The sequence below is a fragment of the Theropithecus gelada genome, chromosome 18 (genome assembly GCF_003255815.1).
Source record: "Theropithecus gelada isolate Dixy chromosome 18, Tgel_1.0, whole genome shotgun sequence".
Classification (NCBI taxonomy): domain Eukaryota; kingdom Metazoa; phylum Chordata; class Mammalia; order Primates; family Cercopithecidae; genus Theropithecus; species Theropithecus gelada.
Window position 1 is genome coordinate 61,026,741 of NC_037686.1, and position 26,282 is coordinate 61,053,022.

Here is a 26,282-nt window from a genome sequence, read left to right on the forward strand (position 1 = left end):
TTAATTATAAACAACTAACTTTAAGATTAGATGATCCTCTTTTTGTTCTGATTGCCATTTCATTGACTTTTCATTACTGTCATTTTCTTTGAGTTAGTTTTTTTGTTTATGAATGCTAGCTAACTTGTGATAGATTCTTAATCAATTTTCAGTCTTTCTTCTTTTGCAATATATGCCTTTAATGCTATCGATTTTCCTCTAGCATGAGTTCGATGCTTCTTCTAAGTTTTACTTTCCTGCATTTTTATTACTATTCAGTTCAAAATATTTTCTAATTTGCATTGCAACTTCTTTAATCAATGCATTACTTTGAAATGTAAATTAATGCTTAATTTCTGTGTTTTGTGTGGTTTTTTTTTCTTGTCTTCTTGTCAATTACATGAATTTTCTTTGACTTACATTTTGGTTTCTCTACAGTGTTTTAAGTGTATCTTTTTGATAGCTTTTTATTACTATTTATCTGTATTTCTATATTATATTATGTGTGCATAGCATATGATCATCTACTTATATTACCACTTACTTGTTTGAGCGAAATCTGAAAATCTAAATTCCCTTTACATTCCTTTACTCTCCTCCATTTATAATATAGTTGTTTTATGTTTCCTCTACATACAATCAGAACAACACCCAAAGAGTGATATAATTTTCTTCAATCCTCAAACATAATTTAGAAAACTGTAGGAAAGATATGCCTTCTGTATTTATCAATGCTTTTGCTTACCTAGTTCTTTCTTCCTACTCTTCTGTAGTTTCCTTTCCATTTAAAGAGCTTCCTTTGGCCATTCTGTTACAGTAGATGTGCTGGTGATAAATTCTCATAGTTTTCCTTTATCTAAGAATGTCTCGATTTCCCTTTCTCTCTTGAAGGATATTTTTACTCAATATGAGATTCTGGATTGACATTTCTATTATTGCAGTATTTTAAAAATATTGTGCTGCTTCCTTTCTCCCTCCCTGAGAAATCCTCAATCATTCACATTTTTCTTTAACCCCTGTAAAAAAGGTGTTATTTTAACTGATTGCTTTCAAACTTTTTTTTTTCTTTCTAGCTTTGTTTTTCAGAATTTTTATTATGTTTTGTCTTGACATGGTTTGTTTGTATGTATCCTGTTGGGGTTCAATCAGCATCTTGAACCTGTAGGTGTATGTATTTTGCCAAATTTTCAATTTTGTTTTCAGCCATTATATCTTCAAGTAACTTTCAGTCTTGCTTTCTTTCTCTTATCTTTCTAGGCATTTAGTGACATAACCATTAGATCATTTGTTAAAGTCCAGCGTGTCCCTGAGGCTCAGTGCATCTTTTTAGCCCATTTCCTCTTTGTTGATCATATTAATGTCTTTGTTTTATCTTCCAATTCACTGATATTTTCCTCTATTCCATTTATCCTACTGTCGAGCCCATCCTTTCAGCATTTATTTAGGTTGTTCTCTTTTCCAGTTATAGTATTTTGATTTGGTCCAATTTTATATCTTTTATTTCTTTCCTGAGAATTTCTCATTCTTTGCTGAAAGTTTCTAAGTTTTAATTTTTCCAAGTGTGTTTGTAATTGCTCACTGAAGTATCTTGAGTAGAGATTTTGGTAGACTAAAAGTGCTAGAGCAAAGGCTCCCAAGCATTTTTACTTCAGAGAATCCTTACTGTTTGACTTTTATTTTTTTATTTCATGTTTCTCGTAGGTCAAAATATATAACTCACAGTCTCGCTTATTTATCAGTTAGGTCCTAAAAACTTAAAAATGTATGCCATAATAAAAATATTCATTTGAAAAAAGAATACACAAATTTAAAATAAAAAATACTTTATAAAAATAATTTATTTTCTCATGAATTATTCATTTTAATTATATATATTATATTTTATCACAATATTGTATACTAATTGGATGGTATTTCCTGTGGGAACAGCACATTTTAAACCTTGGAGTCATTATAAATGTCATCACATTGATTTCCCATTTCACACTGATTTTTGTACAATGCTTATCTTTTTTCATGGCAACTACCCAAAAGCTTTACAAACATAAGATGACATTAAAGCTCTTGAGTGAGATTTAATGTTTAAGGAAATAATTAACTCCAACTAGTAATGTGTGCTGCACCTGTCAGAAATTGCTCTTCCTTGCAAAAGCTGAAAGCATCTTGTGACACCACAATGAGCTTGTTACCATGACCCAAGTTGCTCCAGCTGATAGATAGAAACTACGGAACTAGGGGAAAAATTATCCTACATCTGAAGTGATCTTCAAAATTATTTTCAGAACATCAGTCACCAAAGTAATAATAACTAGGCATAGAAGAGAGAAGATAACATAAAACCTTGGACAAATGACAAGCAGTATAAACCACCCATAGGGTGTTCATACTGTAAGCATATTATAAGTATGATTTTAAAATAAAAAGGCTTAATATGCTCAAAAACACAATAAAATATAGAATTATAAACATACCAGTTCTAAAAATAAATAAAATAATTGCCACGATGATGGAGCATTATGAAGGTAACATTTGAGCTAGACACCAAGGCACTGCTGAAATTTTATCTATGAGTGGAGTGTCCAAGAATAGAGCTAAAAACCTTTTTTATTTTTTTATAATAAATTAACTAAAACCTTAAAATAATTTAAGACTTCTGTGTCCCATGTGAGAACTTCTGCTTTTCCTTAACTCTCTAGCAAAAACAGATAATTTTAAAGGATGGTTCTCTTTCTTTAGTTTGTAATAGATAAAATAACACTTTTTACTATTTGTTCTCTAATGTAGCACTACATACTTATATTGAATACACTTTTCTAAGCTTTATTTTCTACTGTCTTATATGTCACCCTTTTTGTACTGCTGTAAATAGAAGAGAAATTATTTCCCCAGTGCTAAAAGGCAAGCAAAAATAATCAAGAAAGAAACAGATAAGCCCAGGGTACTGAAAAATACTGCAGAAATAATGAAGTATTTGGGAGACAAGCTCCCAAGATGTAATATAAAAATGTCTATTTTTGTGTTGTTAAATATTCAATTTCAGAAACTCACTTTGGGTTAATAAGTGCCTTTGGAAAGCATCAATAATTAAATAATGGCCATATATTATTAGATGATTTCATCAAGAATTAAATGTTGATGGCACACTAATAGGCTGTTTCACTGGTTAATCCAAGTCTAGTAAAAATGCTATCTTTGTTAAGTTTGAAATATTAAAAGGGATCACCATAAACATTCTTATTCTGGATTTCTGAATGGCATTTATAAAATAATTCCTATGATTCATTTGTATGAAATTCACTTCAGTAGTCAAGTGAATTTGCAGTATGCTTTTCTGTACTTGTTGACATTTGAAATGATTTTGCTGGAATCATGGCTTTCTGTTTCCCAAAATATGCTCATGAATTCCTGTATCTCAGATCTCCCACTCAGAATATGACACTTTTAATTTAATTTTTCAGTTTAACTAATTTTCAAATTTTCAAATCAGAGTGAGCTTTGAAACAGTTTTAAGCCTCTTGAAATTATCTTTATGTATTTATTCTTTTTGTTGCATTTAAATAATCAGAACTGTGCTGATTTCAGGTTCTACACCTGTGAAGAGATTTTAGCATGAAAGAGTCTGAAATTTACACAGTGAAATGCATGAATTTGGTAATATCATTATGTGTGTATTACATATGTTGATTAAAACATTTCTGAACAGAAACCAAATATATTTGACTTTTTAACTTCCTACAATTTAACTATTTGCTTTACAAACTTGTGTTTTTTTTTGTTTGTTTTTTTGTTTTTTTGTTTTTTTTTTTTTTTGAGACGGAGTCTTGCTCTGTCACCCAGGCTGGAGTGCAGTGGCCGGATCTCAGCTCACTGCAAGCTCCGCCTCCCAGGTTTACGCCATTCTCCTGTCTCAGCCTCCCGAGTAGCTGGGACTACAGGCGCCCGCCACCTCGCCTGGCTAGTTTTTTTTTTTTGTATTTTTTAGTAGAGACGGGGTTTCACCGTGCTAGCCAGGGTGGTCTCGATCTCCTGACCTCGTGATCCGCCCGTCTCGGCCTCCCAAAGTGCTGGGATTACAGGCTTGAGCCACCGCGCGCGGCCGTGTTTTTTAAACTTAAAAATCAATACAAGAACAAGGTAAACATTGAAGAAGGAAGGTGGCATGACATAGAGCTTTGAATTATACGTAATTTGACTCAGTATTTAATTTACTGTGGATATACTTATTTGCTACAAAAAATTTGACCTTTGTGATGTTTGTTAGATGACCTTTGTCAATTTGACCTTTGTGATGTTTGTTACATTTTCATTTGTAGTATCCAAATTATTAATTTCAAAATATTCTCTAATTATGTGTTTTTCTTCTGATCCAAAATAACTACTTTATAAATTCTTACATAATCAGGATATTTATTGTTATTTTTGTTGCTCTTGTTTGCTCTTTATATGTATTAGTTAGTATTAAGACTCACTGATTTTTTAATAATAAAATTATAGCCTTATTATTTCTGGTTTCATTAACTGTAATTTTTTAATTATCATTTTTTATTTTGAAAACAGTTGTGCAAAACAATTTAGACAACACAGACTATGATAGAGGCTTCTCTTATCTACAAACAGGTCATCACATTCAAGTCCATTTGGTTGTGGATTCACTGCTTACTCTGTCAACGACTGAAGATATGCTTAATTGTCTCACAACTATTTTGTTTATGTCTACTTTTGTCTGTTTTTCTAATAATATCATTTCCATATCTTGAAGCTATATCACATGGTTAATAAGTGAATATTATAGCCATAAGACTATTATGAATAATCAGATTCTATATTAAACAATAGAGACCATAAAGTCCTTCTGCCCATGTATTCATTTTTGATTTCTCTTTCCAAAATTACTCTACCTTGTGTATTTTGCATCACCCTACTGTGTCGTGTCTATTAATATGTCAATTTCTTTTAGTTGTATTTCTCGTGTACTTTTTGAGTTAGATTTCTTTTTTTATGGATGTATATTTCTATAAATTCACTCAAATTTTTAATTATGTTTATTGTTTTAAAGTCACATCATGATTAAATGGTAAAGGCATAATTTTTACAACTAAACACAATTTTTTAAGCTCTCTGGTGCTAAGGCTGGATTTGTGATTATTACTCAATGAATAAAAGTTTGTTCTGTAAACTTTAAAATGTATGATCTATAACTCCATCAGTTTGGGAAATATGAAGGTTGATTTACCAAAATCACTTTTTATGCTAATTGTAGTCATGGTTAGTGTTTAATGCAGAACATCAGTGTTTAGGCTGGTTTTCACTTACCAGGTTTTGGTCTTACTTATGCATAGTATCAATTAATGTTTAAGCTTCAGGAATTTTTAATATAATTTTAGTTCAATATTACCTATTTGCAGTTAAGTTTCTGAAAGTGTTTTCTTTTATACATGTTGATTTGCTTTCATCATGAATAAAATGTTGAAATAAATACTGTGCCAGAAAAGAACGCTGTCTGTTAAAATCCAATCCATTTGGTGATTAAGTTAGATATTATGACTTATTATAGTCACAAATACTTAATGTTACTTTTCAGTTGTTAGCACTTAAAACGAGGGAGGAATTCTGGGCAACTTTATTTTCCAACAACTTAAGAGGTGGCATATAAAATAATGGTTAAATTTATCCCCTTGCCAGGGAGGTAACTACAGTCTAATTACAGTAATTGCCAAGGTGGACTGTTAAAAGCTATGTTTCATAAAAGGGAGTAGGTGAGGGCAAAGGTCTCTGCATGAAAACAAGCAAAACAAGACATCCTATTCAATATTACGACATAATTTTTCACTGGAGAAGTGAATAACATTCTGAATTCCCTTTATATTTGAAGCTCCTGTTTTATAATGAAAAGTTATGCTCTATAAAATCAGTTTTTCCCTACTAAATTATAAGCTTCATAAAAAGGGGAACATATCTGTTTTGTTTAATCATTATATAGCACAGTGCCTTTTGCATAATGTATGTCCAATAACTACTTGTCTAATAGTAAACACACACAAATGTTCAACCAAATCTCCTTCAGTTAAAACCATTGAGAAATATGCAAAAAATAGCTCTGTGTTTCTTCTGGATTCCCTTTCATGCTTGATGGTGGCAGGAAGCCTGAATAAGAGGTTGTACTGCAGTGTCAGTTAAGAGAGGGGTGTTCCAATAGATTAACGTAAAGGCAGGGGAATCTTGGAATCATGTCAGTTGACAGGGTGGAATGGTGGGGAATCCTGGACCTTGAGATGGGCTGAAGAGTTGGTAGCATGAGCAATGTTGACCCTGCAGAAAGGTAGGACAGGTAAAACAGCATCAAGCCTGATTCCTCATGGGAGAAGAGAGAAGCAGAAGCGAGTAGTCAATTTTTATATCATCATGAAGGTTAATACTAACAATAACACAGCAGCTTATGAGTTTGTCATAAATAGCTCTTACTATTTTGAGATGTGCTCCATCACTGCCCAGTTTATTGAGAGTATTTAGCATGAAGGAGTGTTAAATTTTGTCAAAGGCCTTTTCTGCATCTATTGAGATAATCATGTGGTTTTTGTCTTTGGTTCTGTTTATGTGCTGGATTACATTTATTGATTTGCATATGTTGAACCAGCCTTGCATCCCAGGGATGAAGCTCACTTGATCATGGTGGATAAGCTTTTTGATGTGCTGCTGGATTTGGTTTGCCAGTATTTTATTGAGGATTTTTCTTCGATGTTCATCAGGGATATTGGCCTGAAATTTTCTTTTCTTGTGTCTCTGCCAGGTTTTGGTATCAGGATGATGCTGGCCTCATAAAGTGAGTTAGGGAGAAGTTCCTCTTTTTCTGTTACTTGGAATAGTTTCAGAAGCAATGCTACCAGCTCCTCTTTGTACCTTTCGTAGAACTCAGCTGTGAATGTGTCTGGTCTTGGGCTTTTTTTTTGGTTGGTAGGCTATTAATTACTGCCTCAATTTCAGAACTTGCTATGGGTCTGTTCAGGTATTTGACTTGTTCCAGATTTAGCCTTGGGAGGCTGTATGTATCCAGGAATGTATCCTTTTCTTCTAGATTTTCTAATTTATATGTGGAGGTGTTTGTAGTATTCTCTGATGGTAGTTTGTATTTCTGTGACATTAGTAGTAATATCTTCTTTATCATTTTTTATTGTGTCAATTTAATTCTCTCTTTTCTTCTGTGTTAGTCTGGTTAGCGGTCTAGCTATTCTGTTAATCTTTTCAAAAAAAAAAAAAAAAAAGAAAGCTCCTGGATTCATTGTTTTTTGAAGTGTTTTTCATGTCTCTATCTCCTTCAGTTCTGCTCTGATCTTAGTTATTTCTTGTCTTCTGCTAGCTGTTGAATTTGATTGTGGTTGTTTTAAGATTGACAATCAGATTGATTTGCATGCATGACATGCCATAAGAGTTTAGCATAAAAAGAAAACCATTGTCGAGATATCTGCATTTATTCTGGCTCTGTTTCTTTTTTGGATTGATAATTCTTGCATAAGTCTCTGGCACACCAGCTGTCCACTCTTATAGGAGGTAAGAGCTTATTGTTGCTGTATCATACTCGGGTTGATTCCGTAATGTGAAACTGAAAGCATCATGTCTGCATTGGACTTTTCCTAATTTTACTGTCAATTTGAAACTTTTAAAATTGCCAATCAGAATTTTTCCATTTTAGATAGAAACTAAACATGAGCAATTTAGGTTGCTTGATAATCTGGTACAAAATGACACTATACTCAGATTTTTTTTATTTACCAAGATTTGTAAAAACAACAAAAGAAGATTCTAACAGAATTTGAACAGAATCTAGATAATCTTAAAACTCATAGTCTTATACCAATCTATTTTAGATAACTAAAATATAGAAAATATTAGGCATAGGTTACATAAGATTATATCTAAATTAAAAATGGTGGCAAATAAACAATACCTCATAATACTGAGACTGATAAAAAGAAATTAAAAGAGAAAGCAATTATTCATATTAAAGTTGCCAAATTTAGCAAACTATTGTTTCCTAGTGAACAGTGTAGTGACCTCTCCCTGAATAATCAAGATCCTGGTATTTCTGCCTTATCAAGTTATAATCAAGATCTTGGTGTTTCTGCCTTATCAAAGTTAAGTCCCTTGTTAACCGGAGTCCATAAGGACAGGGAGAAGAGCAGGTGTTTGAACTTATATATCTATAGAAAGTTAAATTCCTGGTGAGCTTCTATTTAGTTATGTAAAAGGCCCAAATAAAACTAGCCAGCACCATTGGTTACAGAAGGAATATTTGCAAATATTTGCCAGGTAAGATCAGAGAGCTAAATATATACATGTTATAGTAATGTGAACAAAAGTAAAGAAATGAAAGATCAAAGAGGATGATCAACCAAATGTGCAAATAATCTGAAAATCAAAATTCAAACTTAATTTTGTATAACAAAACATCATCTAAATAGAACTAATCCATCTATACATTTTTTGATAAACCTATTTTTTGGAGAAGGAATTGCATAATCATCTTTGGAATTATTCTATTATTAAATAATTTCTAATAAGAAATGTAATTCAAAAGTTCTCTTTTACTCTTTTTTCAAAAAGATGAAATTTATTTTATTTTAAACAACAAAAGAATCTAATCTTATTGTCTGGTGTGTTCTTAGCATCTGACATTCGGAGGCATGAATGATTGATAACTCCACCTTACTTAGCAGGAAGATTAATCTTTATGTAGATTCAAGAGTGGGAAGAAAGAGACATTCATATTTCTCACTTTTATGCCAGGACTCCTGTAAATTAGAAGTGTCAAAAAGTAATTTCTCAATTTATATGCATGGAGAAAACTCCATTTTTTTTTTGTTTAAATGTGTTAATGTTAAAGTCTCCCATATAAGGTAACCGATACATATTTGAAATATCATAAATGTATAATTTATGTCTATGAAGTTACCTTCTATCCTTTTATTGGTGATTTGCTGAGTAATTTACAATGCTATTCAAGAACCACTGGACATTAGTTTCAAAAGTGAGTCATGGATAATAGAAATACTGCTCTAGCATCTAAAAATTTTACATATGAAACTACAATATGCTCACAGCAAACATTAATCATAAACTAAATATACTATATAGTTAAAGGATTCGTATAAAATATTTTTCCATATTCAGAGCAATGAGATTATTAAAAATGGTTTACTTTAGTAACTCTTTTGTCAAAATTCCAACCTAGCTCTATCTACATGATCCCATCATTTCTCATGTATCTATTTACTTCCATAGATTTAATTTTAAAATTAGTACTATATTACCTTATTAAAATCTAATGAACAGAGGATTCTTTAACAGTAAGATAAAACTGTATCTTACTGATATATTGAAAGGAAATGTTTAAAAGACTTTAATACATGGGACAGGATATGGTGGGCAAAGAATGAAAAAGCGATTCTTAGTATATGAATGAAAATCCCTACATTAAGCTCTGGATAGATTCTGGGCAACAATCACTCCTCCCTTTAGGAAGACCATCTCCTCCTACTACGTATCGAAATGAAGACTAATTTCTATTTAAGCTATAAATATTTAAAATGAATTGCTCAGCAATTCAACCTTTCCCATGGAATGCTGATACCCTGAAATAATAAATAGCTTGAATATAGAAATATGTTTTTTTATGTACTGTAAATACTAGAGAAAAAGACTTATGAATAAATTTTGAGCCAAAATTACTTAGGTAGGATTATTGAGGTTTAAATTCTTACAGAAGTGAAGCAAAGACAAATGATTTTTTAATTTTGTTTGGGAACGTAACGTAGAAATAGAACTACTTACTAAATTGAAAAGCCTAGGAATCCTAAGATCAACAAATCCAGTTACATGGCAAAATAACTGGACAAACCAAAAGGATCTATAATTTGACTTTTCCGGGGCTATCTTCAATCCATCAGAGCCAAATCACTGCTTTGGAAGGTTGTAGCAGATGTAAAATGTTGACATTGACCCAGAAATGTGAAATACAGTGGCAGATATATGAATTTTTTTATTGTTTTTAATCTATCTAAAGATAAATTACTATTTAAAAGTATAAAATATATTATGATATATATAACATAAGTATAACATAAATAAAGGTATGATGACAATAATATAAAATCAAGGGGATGAAAATCAAAATATACTGTTGTGAGGTTCTTATCTTGTGTGTAAATAGGCACACTATTAATAAAAGGCAGACTGTAATAGGTTAAAGATGCATAGTACAAATCTTAAACCAACCACTTAAATGCTACAACAACTACAAGTATTGCACCATTAAATAGGCAATGTTAGAAATGAAAAGGAATCATATATAACATATGATTAATGCAAAAGAAGATAGGAAATTAGAAAGATGGGACAAAGAACAAAGACAAATAATGGCAAGAATATGAATTTAAAATTTACTCTATTAATGATCACATGAACTGTAAGTGGCCTAAATTCCCTAAGTGAAATGTAGAGATTATCAGGTTAGATAACAAAACAAAATCCAGCTATATGCTGCATGTAAGAAACACGTTTTAATTAGTAAGACACAAATAGTTTAAAAGTAAAAGGATGAAGTAGCTTAATTTAGCCATTCCACAATGTATACATATATCAAAATACATATTGTACACCATAAATATATACAATTTTTAATTGTCCTTTAAAACTAAGAAGAAAAATAAAAGGATGAGGAAAGTTATATCATGATAACACAATCAAAAGTAGGCTAGAGTGATTATATTAATATTAGGAAAACAGTATATTTTGCAACAAAAACATTGCCTTTGATAATAAAAGCAGCAAAACAACAATAAAAGCTATCTTGAGAAAGCAGTCAATCCATCAAGACGACATCACTAATCTAACGTTAAAAGCACCTACACCGGACGCAGTGGCTCACACCTGTAATCCTAGCACTTTGGGAGGCCGAGGTGGGCGGATCACGAGGTCAGGAAATCGAGACCATCCTGGCTAACACTGTGAAACCCCGTCTCCACTCAAAATACAAAAAATTAGCCGGGCGTGGTGGCGGGTGCCTGTAGTCCCAGCTACTCCGGAGGCTGAAGCAGGAGAATGGCGTGAACCCGGGAGGCAGAGCTTGCAGTGAGCCAAGATGGCGCCACTGCACTCCAGCCTGGGCGACAGCCTAAGACTCCATCAAAAAAAAAAAAAAAAAAAAAAGCACCTATTGACATAACTTCAAAACACTTGAATATAAAACTCCTAGAACTAAAACAAAATTCACAATTTTAATATGATTGCATCTCCCTATTTTAATAATTGACAGGATAAATTGAAAATTAGTAAGGACATAGAAGCCTTGAACAAAATGCCCACCTCACTTTACCTAATTGACATTCAGACTAGTGCTCCAACGCAAAAAGAACAGACTGCACATTCTCTTCAAATCTACATGGAAGGTTTTCCAAAATAGACTGTGTTCTGGGCCTTAAGAAAAGCCTTCATAAATTTGTTATGATTCAGGTTATACAAGCTATTTTATTTGTTTTATTTGACCATATGGAAATAAGTGAGAAATCAATGACAGAAATGTATCTGAAAATTCACAATACATATTTGAAAACTAAATAACCTATTTTAAATAATGTAACCATGGGTCACAAGAGAACCAAAAGGGAAAAGATGAAGTTAAACATAACATATTAACACTTAACAACCTTCCAGAAAATCGAAATGGAGGATATATTTTTCAATTTATTCTATGAATTCAAAATCATCCTGACATTAAAACCAGACAAGGACATTATTTAGAAAACTACAGAACAACAACTCTAATAAATGTAAACATAAAGTTGGTATTCAAATAAATAAAAACCAAATCAAACTCATCAACATATACAAATATGTCATGATACAATAGGGTTTGTTACAGAAATGAATGTTGACTTACACTTCAAAGTTCAATCAATATAATTCATAATTTTAACAAACTAATAAAGGAAATCCATATAAGCCTTTCAACACAAGCAGGAAAGTAAGTGACATAATCCCAAATTCACTGTTGATACAAATTCTTACCAACTAGGAATTAAAAAAAAAAATCCTCAACCTAGTAAAAGTCAACTGTGAAAAACCTAGATATAGCATCATAAATAATGGTAAAAGACTGAATGCCTTTTTTCTGAGGTCAGGAATAACACAAGATATCTTCTTTTAAATCCTCTATCACTGCACTGGAAAGTTCTAACAAGTGCAATTAGACATGGAAAAGAAATAAATGCATCCAGATTGAAAAGGAAGAAGAAATAATCTTTATTTGCAAGTGAAATAAATGTTTATGTAGAAAATCTGATAGAATACTATAAAAAATTTTAAACTAATAAGTGAATCTAGCAAAGTTGTAACATTAAAGAAAAAATGATATTAAAATAGTTTTATTTATGTGTACTAGTGATGGACAGATATTGAAATTTTAAAATGCTTTTACAGTAGCATAAAAATGAAATTCTTCAGAATGAATCTAATAATGAGACGCAAACGGCATGCATTGGAAACTATAAAACATCTGTAGAAGTTAAGGACAAGTAATGCAGTGAAAAAATTGAGTGTTCATGGTTAAACGGTTCAACATTGTTAGACATTATATTAGTCTGACCAGGCTACAGTAAAAAGATACTACAGCTTAAATGGTTTAAACAAGAGATGTTTATTTCCTCACAGTTCTGGAGGCTTGAAGTCCAAAATCAAGATGCCTGAGCCATTGCTTCTAGTAATGCCTGTCTCCCTGGATTGAGATGTCCACATGTTTGCTGTATCCTCACGTGATAAGGAGTTTTTGCTTCAGAAGATGAAAAGGTTCTGGACACGGATGGCAGTGAGAGTTGCATAACAATGTGAATGTACTTAGTTCTGCTGAACTGTGTGTGTGGAGAGAGAACTGTGGAATTTAAAAAAAGAAATCGCTGATGCCTCTTCCTTTTCATATTGAGGACATTGATTCTATTAGATTATGGCTCCATTCAACTATGTATTGTGAATTTCCATTGATGATACCATTCTGTATTAATTACACCCTCAAAAGCCCTATCTCCAAATTCAGTCAGTGAGGGTTAGGGCTTTAATACATGAACTTGGGAGGGGCACAATTTATTCTATTGAAGACATCAATTCTCCCAAAAATATATCAGTCAATTAAATGTATTCCTAATAAAAATTCTGGAAGGTGCTTTTGAAAAAAATTGACAGGGTGATTCTAAAGTTTATATGGAAATACAAAGTACTTAGACCAGCCAAATAAACTTTGAACAGGAAGAATACATTTGAAGAGCTAACACTACCTAGTTTTATTTTTTTATTTTTTATTATTTTTTATTTTTTTTTTTGAGACGGAGTCTCGCTCTGTCGCCCAGGCTGGAGTGCAGTGGCGCGATCTCGGCTCATTGCAAGCTCCACCTCCCGGGTTCACGCCATTTTCCCGCCTCAGCCTCCGAGTAGCTGGGACTACAGGCGCCCGCCACCACGCCCGGCTAGTTTTTTTGTATTTTTAGTAGAGACGGGGTTTCACCATGTTAGCCAGGATGGTCTCGATCTCCTGACCTCGTGATCCACCCGCCTCGGCCTCCCAAAGTGCTGGGATTACAGGCTTGAGCCACCGCGCCCGGCCTACCTAGTTTTAAAACTTGTTAAAAAGTCACAGCCAACTACAGTGTAGTATTGGCATAAAGATAGACAGACAGATCAATGAAATTGAACAGGGAGTAAATGAAAAGGTAATTCACTGGAGACTGAATAGCCTTTTCAATAAATGCTGCTTAGGACCTCGTGGCGCAACGGTAGCGCGTCTGACTCCAGATCAATAAATGCTGCTTGAACAATTGGATACACTTATTTAAAACAATAAACTTTGATTTACACCTCGCATCATAATTTAATTATCAACTCAAAATTGATTTTATCTAAATGTAGAACCTAAAATTTCTATGGAAAAATATAATGGAAAAAACTTTGGATTAGGCAAAAAATTTGTTACATGCGACACCAAAAACAATCCATTCAAAAAAGGAAATACTGGGCTTAAAATCAACACATTTTTAAAAAACTTCTGCTATTTGAAGAACACAGTTTAAATAATAAAAATAATTCATAGGCTGAGAAAAAGAAATGTTAAATAAAATATTCGATAAAAGACTTGTTTGATAAATATATTAATAACTCTGTAAATTCAATAATAAAAAGTATTTGTCAATGAAATTTTTTAAATGGGCAACAGATAGTTCACAGAAGAAATTATACCTATAGTAAATTAGAACATGAAAAGATGGTCAACGTCTTTAGTCATTAGAGAAGACTAATGTCAAAGCACATCAAGATCCCGTGTGTACCTATTTAGAAAAATTTAAAACATACACCATGTTTAGCGTTATTGAGGCTATTTAGGAACCGAACTCTCGTATACTGCTGGCAAGAGTAAGGCCTCTTTGGAAAGCAGTTTTGCAATTTCTTAATATACACTATGATCTATCAACTTAATTCCAAGTATTTCCCCAAAGAAATGAAAGAAGGCCCATTCAAAGATTTCTATACAAATGTTCATAGACGTCTTAGTTGTAGTATTTCAAAACTGTAAACAATCTAAATATCTATTAACAGTTGAAAGGATAAACCAATTGTGAGATATTCACACAATAGAATATTACTATGTAATTCATAGGAATGAGTTATCAATACATGGTAAAACATGGATAAATTTTAAAGTATAGTAAAATATGAATAAATTTTGAAATAATTTCATTAAATGAGGGAAGCTAGACAAATAAAAAAAAGAGTACATACTGTGGGATTACATTAATGTAAGTTCCTAGAAAACGCAAACTAATCTCTACTGACAGAAAGCATTTGATATTTTCCTTAAGATGAATGTGGGGTAAACAACTGTAGAAAAGAGTGATTCAAAGGGACACAGGCAATCTTTAGGGCTGATGGATATGTTCATTATCTTTATTGTGGCAGGAGTTTTTTGAAAGTATACTTACATAAAAATTATCAAATTATAAAAGTTAAGTATAGACAGTAAATTGTATGTCATTTTTATCTTAATTATGCTCAAAATATTGGTATAAAGTTAATTTAAACTTCAAATGAAATATCAGACACCAAAGTCTTGAGATATTTTGTGAGAAATACTCTTAATAAAACAGTGTTATGATGAGATTGCTACTCTGTTTTTTAATTAGAATTCAATATATTATATAGAAAACTATATTTCTAGGATCTCCCAAATTGTAAAACTTATACTATTAAATTTAACATGCTATTCAGCAACCAAGTTGTTATTACTATTTTCTGTCCTCAATAGCTCCATCATATTGTGCAAAGTATGAAAACCTTATTTACTGTGGTGCTTTAAGTTGCCTCTTCTGCTTTTACACCAGTAGCAAAAATGACTCAACAGAAACTCTTTCTAAACCTATTCTTAGTGATCCTGTAGTACTTGTGACCTGCTCTGCTTCGGATGTACAAGTCAAAACTGAGGATTTGCAAGTTCCTGTAAAGAAGGGTCTTGAGTCTCTGGCAGTATATTTGATCTTTGCTTTCCTGACTAAAGATGTATCCTTTGTAATAAAACTCTCTGTGTGTACCAACCTTTGGTAAAAATACAAGGCCTGAAAAGAAAGGAGGGTTTACTCAATGAATTTGAAAGTCAGGTAAAATTAGAAGGACCCTAATCGCCCTCATTTGTAGTTATCTTTGACAGCAATATTGGTTGTAATATCTATGTGACCTCCAAGTAAATGTTGCATTTCCCACTGGACACCAAATTATCCAATTTTAGTGTTATCACATGAGAGGAGAGCACTATTAGAAGTTAAACCAATTGAACTTTGGAACAGTTTAGAGAGTACAGAAACAGACCAATAAGTAAATGGAAATTTGATAAATGTTGCAGAGAATTACTTACTATAGGATAGTGGAGTAGCTAATTTTCTTTACACAAGAATGTAGTAATTTGTTTTTACTTACAGTCATACAAAAATATTCTACAAATATGACAGAAAAACTTTAAAAGGTTTAGAAATACACCCTGATGTTCTGAACTTTGAGTAGGAAGAGATTTCATAGGATTAAACAAAGTTTAAAATAAAAATTAATGAATAATAAATACAAATGTATTAATATAAATATATGAAGATTGAGCTTCTGTTAATCAAAATTTACCATAACTAAAGATAAGCCAGGAGCTGAGGTAAGAGGTTTATAGCACATATAAGCAAAAAGGTATTCATGTTCAAAATATAGAAAGAAATTCTCCAATCAATAGGAAAATAATAGATGAAGGCAGAGCAAGATGGTGGAATAGAATGCTTCAGCAATTATCCCCCGACAAGGATACCAATTTAAGAACTATCTACACACAAAAAAACACCTTCATAAGAACCAAAAATCAGGTGAGCACTCGCAGAACCTAGTTGTAACTTCATATCGCTAAAAGAGGCACTGAAGAGGAAAAAAAAAAAAAAAAGTCTTGAATCCCTGATGTCACCTTCTTGCCTTCCCCAGCAGCAGTTGGTGGCACAGAAAGAGAATCTTTGTGCTTGGGGGAGGGAGAGCACAGCAATTGTGAGACATTGCATTGAATTCGGTGCTGCCCTGTACAGCAGAGAGCAAAACCGGACTGACTGACTTCAGCACCTGGACTGACTGACAAGAGAAAGAAATAGAGGGCATCCAAATTGGAAAGGAAGAATGCAAATCATCCTTGTTTGCAGGTGACATGATTTTATATTTGGAAAAACCTGAAGACGTCAACTAAAAACTACTAGAAAAGATAAACAAATTCAGTAAAGTTGTAAGATAACAAATCAACATACAAAAATTAGTAGCATTTTATATTCTAACAGTGAACAATCTAAAAAAGAAAAAACAAAGTAATCCTATTTACAACAGCTGCAAATAAAATAAAACATCTAGGAATCAATTTAACCAAAAGCATGAATGCTCTCTGCAATGCAAACTGTACAACTATGATGAAATAAATTGAAGAGAACACATTGTTAAAATGGCCACATTACTCAAAGTAATCTATAGATGTAATGCAATCCTTATCGAAATACCAGGGACATTCTTCACAGAAATAAAAGAAACAATTCTAAAATTCATATGGAACCACAAAAGACCCAGAATATCCCAAACTCTCCTAAGCAAAAAGAACAAAACAGGAGGTATCACATTCTGGCTTTAAATTGTACCTCAGAGCAATAATAATGAAAACAGCCTGATACTAGCATAAAAGCAAACCCATAGACCAGTGGAATAGAATACAGAACCCATAAATAAATCCATACATGTTTTGACCAAGGTGCCAAGAACACACACTGGGGAAAATACAATTTCTTTAATAAACGGTGCTGGGAAGACTGGATATCCATATGAATAAGAATACAAGTAGATCCTTATCACTCACTAAATCAAAAAAATCAAATCAAAATTGATTAAAGACTTAAATCTTAGATCTCAAACTGTGAAACTACTAAAAGAACACTTTGGGGAAACTGTGCAGGACATTGGACTGGGCAAAGACTTATTGAGCAATACAGGCACAGCACAGGCAGGCAACCAGAGCAAAAATGAACAAATGGGATCACGTCAAGTCAAAAAGCTTCTGCATAGCACAGGGAATAATCAACAAACTGAAGAGACAACCCATAGAATGGAGAAAATGTTTGCAAACTACCCATCTGAGAAGGGATTAGTAATCAGAATAAAGAAGATGCTCAAACAGCTCTATAGAAAATATCTAATATTCCAGTATATAAGTGGGCAAAAGATCTGAATAGACATTTCTCAAAAGAAGAAAACATACAAGTTGCAAACAGGTATATAAATGAGTTCTGAACATCACTGATCATCAGATAAATGCAAATCAAAACTACAATAAGATAGCATTTCACCACACTCAAAAAGGCAGGTAAGGCCGGGCATGGTGGCTCATACCTGTAATCCCAGCACTTTGGGAGGCCAAGGCTGGTGGATCGCCTGAGGTCAGGAGTTCTAGGCCAGCCTGGCCAACATAGTGAAACCTCGTCTCTACTAAAATTACAAAAATTAGCTGGGCATGGTGGCAGGTGCCTGTAGTCCCAGCTACTTGGGAGGCTGAGGCAGGAGAATCCCTTGAACCTAGGAGGTGGAGGTTGCAGTGAGCCAAGATCATGCCATCACACTACAGCCTGGGCAGCAAGGGCAAAACTCTGCCTCAAACAAACAAACATAAAAACAGGCAGGCAATAACAAATGCTCGCGAGGATGTGGAGAAAAGGAAACTTTCATATGTTATTGGTGGGAATGTATGTTAATACAACCACTATGTAGAGAACAGTTTGGAGGTTACTCAAAAAACTGAAAATAGAGTTACTGTATGATCCAGCAATCCAACTCCTAGGTATATACCCAAAAGAAAGAAAATCAGTGTATCAAAGAGTTAACTGCACTCCGATGTTTGTTGCAGGTCTATTCACAATAGCCTGCAAAGATTTGGAAGCAACCGAGGTATCCATCAACAGATGAAATGGATAAAGAAAACGTAATACTTACGTACAATGGAGTACATAAAAGAATGAGATCCTGTCATTTGCAACTACATGGATGCAACTAGAGGTCATTTACGCTAAAAGAAATAAGCCAGACCCAGAAAGGCAAACATTGCATGTTCTCACTTATTTGTGGCAGCTGAAAAGTCAAACAATTGAACTTATGGAGATAGAGAGTAGAAGGATTGTTACCAGAGGCTGGGAAGGGTGCTCAGGGATGGGAGCATGGCAGAGGGGATGGTTAATTGGTACAAAAAGGCAGTAGGAATAAATAATACCTAGTGTTTGATAGCACAACAGTGTCACTACTGTAAAAATAATTTAATTGTGCATTTTAAAATAACTAAAATGGTATAATTAAATTGTTTAAAACACAAATGATAAATGCTTGAGGTGATGGATACCCTATTTACCCTGATGTGATTATTACACATTGCATGAATGTGTCAAGATATCTCAGGCAACCCATAAATATATGCCCCCACTATGTTCCCACAAAAATTAGAAATAAAAAATTAAAAAAATTAAGAAATAAAACAATAAACATTGTATTAGAAACATAGTCAAAACGCATCATTAAACATAATTAGTTATCAGGGAAACACAGCATAAAACCACAATGTATATAGTGTTTATATCCAAAAGGGAAAAATTAAGACAGTTTACCAACGGAAGATTAGGGTCAACAGTATTTCTTCTGAGATACTTATTTTCTCAAATACTTTCAGGGAAATTGTCAACTTAATGAAAATCATCCCACTGAGAAATCCATCTTTTAGCTCATGTTTCTTCCATGTCAAAACAAGTACGTATTTTTTCTCCTATGTTTTACTTTAAAATAGAGTTACATTACAGTCTGAATGTTCAGCTTGTTATAGCTGAAAATTCTTGCTATAACAAGAATATTCATATGGATAAAGTCTGTTAAACATAATAAATAATGCTGTATATCCTCAGTTGTATTTCTTCACGGCAAAGGACACTGTTGTGGCCTCACTAGACCCATTCTTCTGAGCCTATGCACTGACTCCAAGCTGTTGGGAGTGCTGGCCTCTCAGAGTTCTCAGCTCTCCCTTTTTTGTGGTCACATCACCCAGAGGTTATCACACACACACATACCCCTCCTGGGGCAGTTTTCAGCTAACTGACATGGGACAAGAAAAGACCAGCAACTTGCCAGAGAATGAGACCAATTCTGGAGCAATTCATGTTCCAGAGTTCTGCAGGGATCGACTGAGGCTAGTCAGGGTTCCTGAACCTTCAACATAGTCTTTACGTTTAGGGAGCTCAAACCAATGATACGGAAGCAGGGGAAGTGCTGGGTAGAGAAGGGCGGGTCGCTGGCTAAGGATTCACCCCTGGGCTTGTGCCCACGGACCTGGATGAGGACAAGCATTTCTGCTTTTGTGCCTAAATGTTGTATTTTCTATGACCACCCTGGCCCACCACACCCCCATCCTGTGCTTATCAAAACCCCAAGACCCTAGCAGGCAGAGACATCAGTGGCTGGATGTCAAGAGGCACACACCAGTGGAAGGGCACACCGACAGGCTCCAGCAGACGCGGCAGGCCATCCACCAGGAAAACACCACGGAGAAAAAACACCACCTTCCCACTCCATTCCCCTTCTGGCCCCTCCGTCCACCTCACTGAGAGCTACCACCTCCCAATAAAACATCTTGCACCCACCCTCCAAGCCCATGAGTGATCCGATTTTTCCAGTACACTAAGGCAAGAACCTGGGGATACAGAAAGCCCTTTGTCCTTGCCATAAGGCAGAGGGTCCAAGTTAGCTGATGAACACAAGCTGCCCGTGGAGGGCTAAACTTGAAGAGCTCGCTAACGCATGCCCACTGGGGCTTCAGGAGCTGAAACACTCAACCCTACGTGCTGCTCTGGGGTTGGAGTCCCAGAACCTGCCCGCTCTGCGTGCTTCCTCTAGAGGTTTGAGCAGCAGGGCACCAAAAAAGCAAGCCACACTCCCATTGCACACTGTGAGGGGGATAAGGAAACTTGTCCCGTTTCACCAAGACAGTTGTTTCAGGAGTGGTCCAAGAATAAGATTAGGAGTTGAATCACTTACTGGCCAACTGTCAATGAAAGCTCTCTCACCTCTGATAAAATTGGGATCTGTTTAACAATTGGTGTTTTTAATACTCTGTTGAGAAGACGCCGCTGCTTGCACATGCATTAACTTAAGAGCAGCAGCATCAAAAATTGCAGAAAGGGTTTCAGGAGCTTGGAAGAAAATCAAATAGAATAATCTTTTAGTATCTCGAGACAAATGGTTGTGTAGTAAGGTTAGAGGATGTGGATATCAAACATTTTGGAAGTGAAATTTAGGCTAATATTTACAAATACAAAAATTGTGGGGGAGAAACCCTTTCCATATTATCGAGATACATATTTCAATGATGTATTATATTTTATGTTTAATAATCATAAAAGATTAAAATATTTGCTTCTTGGTAATTTGTGTACTAAAAATAAGTTTGACAAGTCATTTTGGAATTTATATATATGTAGATCTAATCTTCAGTTTACCACTGCCCCTGAAGTTACATAGACACTGAAATTCTTAAGTATTTCCCTCATATTGAACATGATATGCCTTTCTAAACGTCTTCAACCCACACACTTATTAGTGTGTCTGGAAAGCTCTATTTTATTTTATTTTATTGTTTTACTTTTTTATTTTATTTTTTATTTTATTTTATTTTATTTTTGAGACAGAGTCTCGCTCTTGTTGTCCAGGCTGGAGTGCAGTGGCACAATCTTGCCTCACTGAAACCTCTACCTCCTGGGTTCAAGCAATTCTCCAACCTCAGCCTCCCCAGTAACTGGGATTACAGGTGCCTACCACCACGCCCAGCTAATTTTTGTATTTTCAGTAGAGACGGTTTTTCACCACGTTGGCCAGGTCTCAGACTCCTGACTTCAGGTAATCCGCCCACCTCAACTTCCCAAATTGCTGAGACTACAGGCATGAGCCACTGCACCCGTCAAGAAAGCTCTATCATTTTTCGTCAAATTCTAACTCATCTTTGAAAGCTCACAGCAAAAACACTTCAACTTTGCATTTCCATTACAGAAATAGCTCTGCCCAATAATTTATCTGTTTACATATCCCACTTCTAGCCCCTTCTTTACTTAAAACTTTATGAATGTAGTGAATGACTTTGTAATTTGGAAGGACATAGTTAATCATATTTATGAAAATATGCAAGGACAACAAAACTGGACTTCCACAATAACTTGAAAAAAAACAAAAGGAGATTTTTAAACTCAAAATGATGCCTCTAAATTTACAAAAGCTCCAAACATTCACTCAAAAAAAGGTTTTCAAGGATACAGGTAAGGAACACATCTGTTTACTAAGTTGAAATGACTCATTCAACTATTGTGTAGCATGAATTGTGTCCTGTTGTAATTTTTTTCTAACACTTAATACCAAAGCTCCAGCTACAATTTCTTCTCACCAGAGAATGTTTTATAGACTTTATTATATTGACTAAACTAATTTATTTTTAGATGATGTTGCATTGATTCCTCAAATGTATTTTTATAGTTTTTGTTGTTTATGTTTTAATACAGGAATAAAGAACCAAAAATGCTGTATGAAGAAAAGTATTATATCTTCCTCAACTGGAAATAAAATATCGCTAATGTCATTCCCCTTACAAGAAGAAATTTATCATAAAAAGAACAAACAGACATGTAGTATGAAATACCACCACATTTTATGCAAATGCTAGCTGATTCCCTAAGTAGGATTATAATGTAGAGAGTACTGGGAAATATAAGTTTATTCCACAATCTTGACAATTCTGTCTAGCTAGATGAGTAAATAGCTATACTTTAAGAATAAACAGGTTATTCTTGATCTGAAGGGAGAAGGGCAAGTAAGTGAAATGAAAGCGGAATTGCAAATTCAACAATCATGGGATTTGAAGTCTCATAAAAAGCATATTAGACAAGTTAGTTTTAGAAATCACTGGTCTGGTTATATCAAATAACTACTTTTATAGCCTAAAGTAATCAATTATAATCAATAACAATATTCTATATTTTTAAGGAAACACAAGCCTTATACATAATAATAAAACTGTAAAAATATAAACTTTTTAATTTTATTGCTTCACCTTATTTTTTTTATTCTCATAATCTTACTATTAGGATTCCCATGAGTATTTAAGAGGTATGTAATTAGATCCTAACTTCCTCAGCTATTTTTACTCCTAATTTTAATATGATGTGTGGAGAATTTAAGTTTTATTATGTCAAATTGAAATGTCTGAATTGTAAACATTTGCAGCATAGATTGATTTTAGATACGTAAGCCAGCATGCTTAGCTACAAAAACAACAACAACAAAATGTGTCTCTCATTAAGGTAACCGTGCTTTCACAGAGAAGAGACGAAAAGGATCTTTGGATGGCAAAATATGTAGATGTAACTATCTGAGACCTTTACCCGTTTGAAGTAATGTTGTTTTATAGACATAGGGAGAAATGGAAATGCCAGAATTATGTGTCAAAACTGAGAGCACAGAATTTGGAATATGACACAGAGATTAATTACAAAGAGCTGAAGCCTATTCTTCGTAACGCCGATCTCTACCGTCATGCCAAAAGAGAAGGTTTGTACCCGTAAGACAAGAGCTAAACATTTGTGGTATTTTTAAAGCAGGGCTTATTTCTCCCCTGGCCCCACCAATACAACATTGCTCATCACTCATTACAGTTTTGCTGTTTGTTTTTTCTCCTGAGAATTAGATTGAAATGGGGGATGATTGAAAATAATTAAGCCTGACAGCAAGGCAGACAGAGAACCAACGGGGTCAGAAATATATCTATTTCTGTCGTCACATACTGAGGACCATTATATATAATTTGTAGTTTAAAGTGTCTTTTGTCACTACAAATGAAGACCACTAGCGAACTTAAAATTTAATGTGGCAACTCCTTATACTATAGGCTTAGTGAGATACAATGTGAAATAATTCATTTCTCTTGACAGGTAGAATATATTTAATTATATTTTAGATGCATGTTGTAATTGGTTTACTCATATCTTTATATCCATTTCACATTTCTTTAAATTGACACATAATAATTGTACATCTTTATGTTTCAATACATCTATAATTAGCATATCCATCATCTCAAACGTTTATTATTTCTTTATGTTGGGAACATTCAATATCCTCCTTCTAACTATTTGAAACTATTTCGTATATTATTGTTAACTATAATCATTCTACAAGATAATAGAAAATTAGAACTGATTCTTCCTATCTAGATGTAATTTTGTATCATTTAACAAATCTCTGTCCTTCATCCCCCCGGCTCTCTTAGCCTATGGTATCCTCTGTTCTAGTTTTAAATTTTATGATGAACTTTTTATAGATTCCACATATGAGTGAGAACAGGCAGTTCTTAACTTTCTGTTCCTGGCTTACTTCACTTGACCATGTTCTCCAATTGCATCCATGTTGCAGCAAATGACAATTTTTTTTTCTTTTCATGGCTGAATAGTATTCCATTGTGTGTGTGTGTGTGTGTGTGTTTGTGTGTGTATTTTCTTCCTATATCCATTAATCTGTTCTTGGACACCTAGAATGATTCCATATCTTGGCTATTGTGAATAGTGATGCAGTAAACACAGGAGTGCAAATATATCTTCAATATACTGATTTCCTCTCCTTTGTATAAATTCCAGTATGGGGGTTACTGAGTCATAGGAAGTTCTATTTTTAATTTTTTGAGGAACCTCCATACTATTCTCCATAGTGGTTGTACTGGTTTACATTCCCACCAAGAGTGTATAAGAGTTATCTTTTCTCCACATCCTCACTAGCATTTGTTATTTTTTATCTTTTTCATAATAACCATCCTAACTGGAGTGATATCATACCTCACTGATGAGGATTATTATTTGGATTTCCCTGATAATTAGGGATGTTGAGTTTTTCTTATGTTTGTTTGTCATTTTTATCTTTTCTTTAAGAAATGTATGTCTAGATAATTTCCCCATTTTTAAAATCAGGTTTTTTTCTGTTGTGATGTTTGAGTTAGTTGTTATTCTGGATATTAATTCCCTGTCGAATTAGTAGTTTTCAAATATTTTTACCCATTCTGTAGGTTGCCTTTTCATTTTGCTGATTGTTTCCTTTGCTGTACAGAATATTTTTGGTTTGATATAGTCTCATTTGTTTATCTTTATTTTTTCTTTTGTTGCCTATGTTTTCGGGGTCCTCTTCATAATTCCTTCCCAGACCCATGGCCTGAGGTAATTCTCCTAAGTTTTCATCTAATATATTTATAGTTTTGGGTCTTACTTTAAGTCTTTTATCCATTTTAAGTTGATTTTTACATAAGGTGAGATGTGAGGACCTACATTCATTCTTCATATGAATATCCAATTTCCTCAGCATCATTTATTAAAGAGACTGTACTTTTCCTGATGACTGCTTTTGGTAACTTTGCAAAAATCAATTTGTTTTAGTTATATGCATGAATTTCTGGGTTCTCCATTCTGTTCCAATGGTCTATGTGTCCGTTTGTATGTCAGTACCATGTTTTTTGGTTACTATAGCTTTGTAGTATGTTTTGGAGTCTGGTAGTGGGATGCCTCCAGCTTTGTTCTTTTTGCTCAGGATTGCATTGCTTATTTGGGCTTATTATGGTTCCACACAAATTTTAGGATTTTTTTTTCTATATCTGTGAAGAATGTCATTGGTATTTTGACAGGAATTGCATTGAATCTACAAATTTCTTTGGGTAGTATGGTCATTTGAACAATATTAATTCTTTTTCTGTATGATCACGGGATATCTTTCCATTTGTATATATCTTCTTCAATTTCTTTCATCAGTGTTTTGTAATATTTCTTATAGAAGTCTTTCACCTCTTTTTTTGAATTTATTCCTGGGTATTTTATTTTAGTTGTAGCTATTTTAAGTGAGATAGCCTTCTTGAATTTTTTTCAGCTAGTTCATTGCTGATGTATAGAAACACTTCGATTTTTATTCATATTGACATTATATTCTGCAAGTTTACTGAATTTGTTTATCAGTTCTATTAGTTTTTTGGTAGAGTCTTTAAGTTTTCTATACATAAGATTATGTCATCTGCAAACAAAGACAATTTGACTTTCTGCTTTTCAATTTGGATGTTCTTTATTTCTTTATCTTGCCTAATTGGTCTAGCTAAGACTTTCAGTACTATGTTGAGTAAAAGTGGTGAGAATGGGCATTCTTGTTTTCTTCCAGTTCTTGATAGAAAAGCTTTCAGATTTTTTTCCCATTCTGTATGATGTTAGTTATGGGAATGTCATATTTGGTCTGTATTATGCTAAGGTACTTTTTTATACCTAATTTATTGATAGTTATAGCATAAAGAGATGTTAAGTTTTTTCAAATGCTTCTTCTGCATCTATTTAGATAGTCATACGGTTTTATGTTCTTCATTCTATTGGTATGATATATGACATTGAACCAGGCTTGCTTTCTTGGATAAATCCCACTTGATGATGGTGTCATTGGATGAAATCTGCTAGTAAATTTCTTTGGGAGATTTTTGCATCTATGTTCATCTGGAATATTGGCCTGTAGTTTTCCTTTTATGCTGCATCCTTGTCTAGTTTTGACATCAGGGTTATTCTGGTATCATAGAGTGAGTTAGAAAGAATTCTCTCTGCTTCGATGATCTGGAATAGTTTGTGAAGCACTGGTAT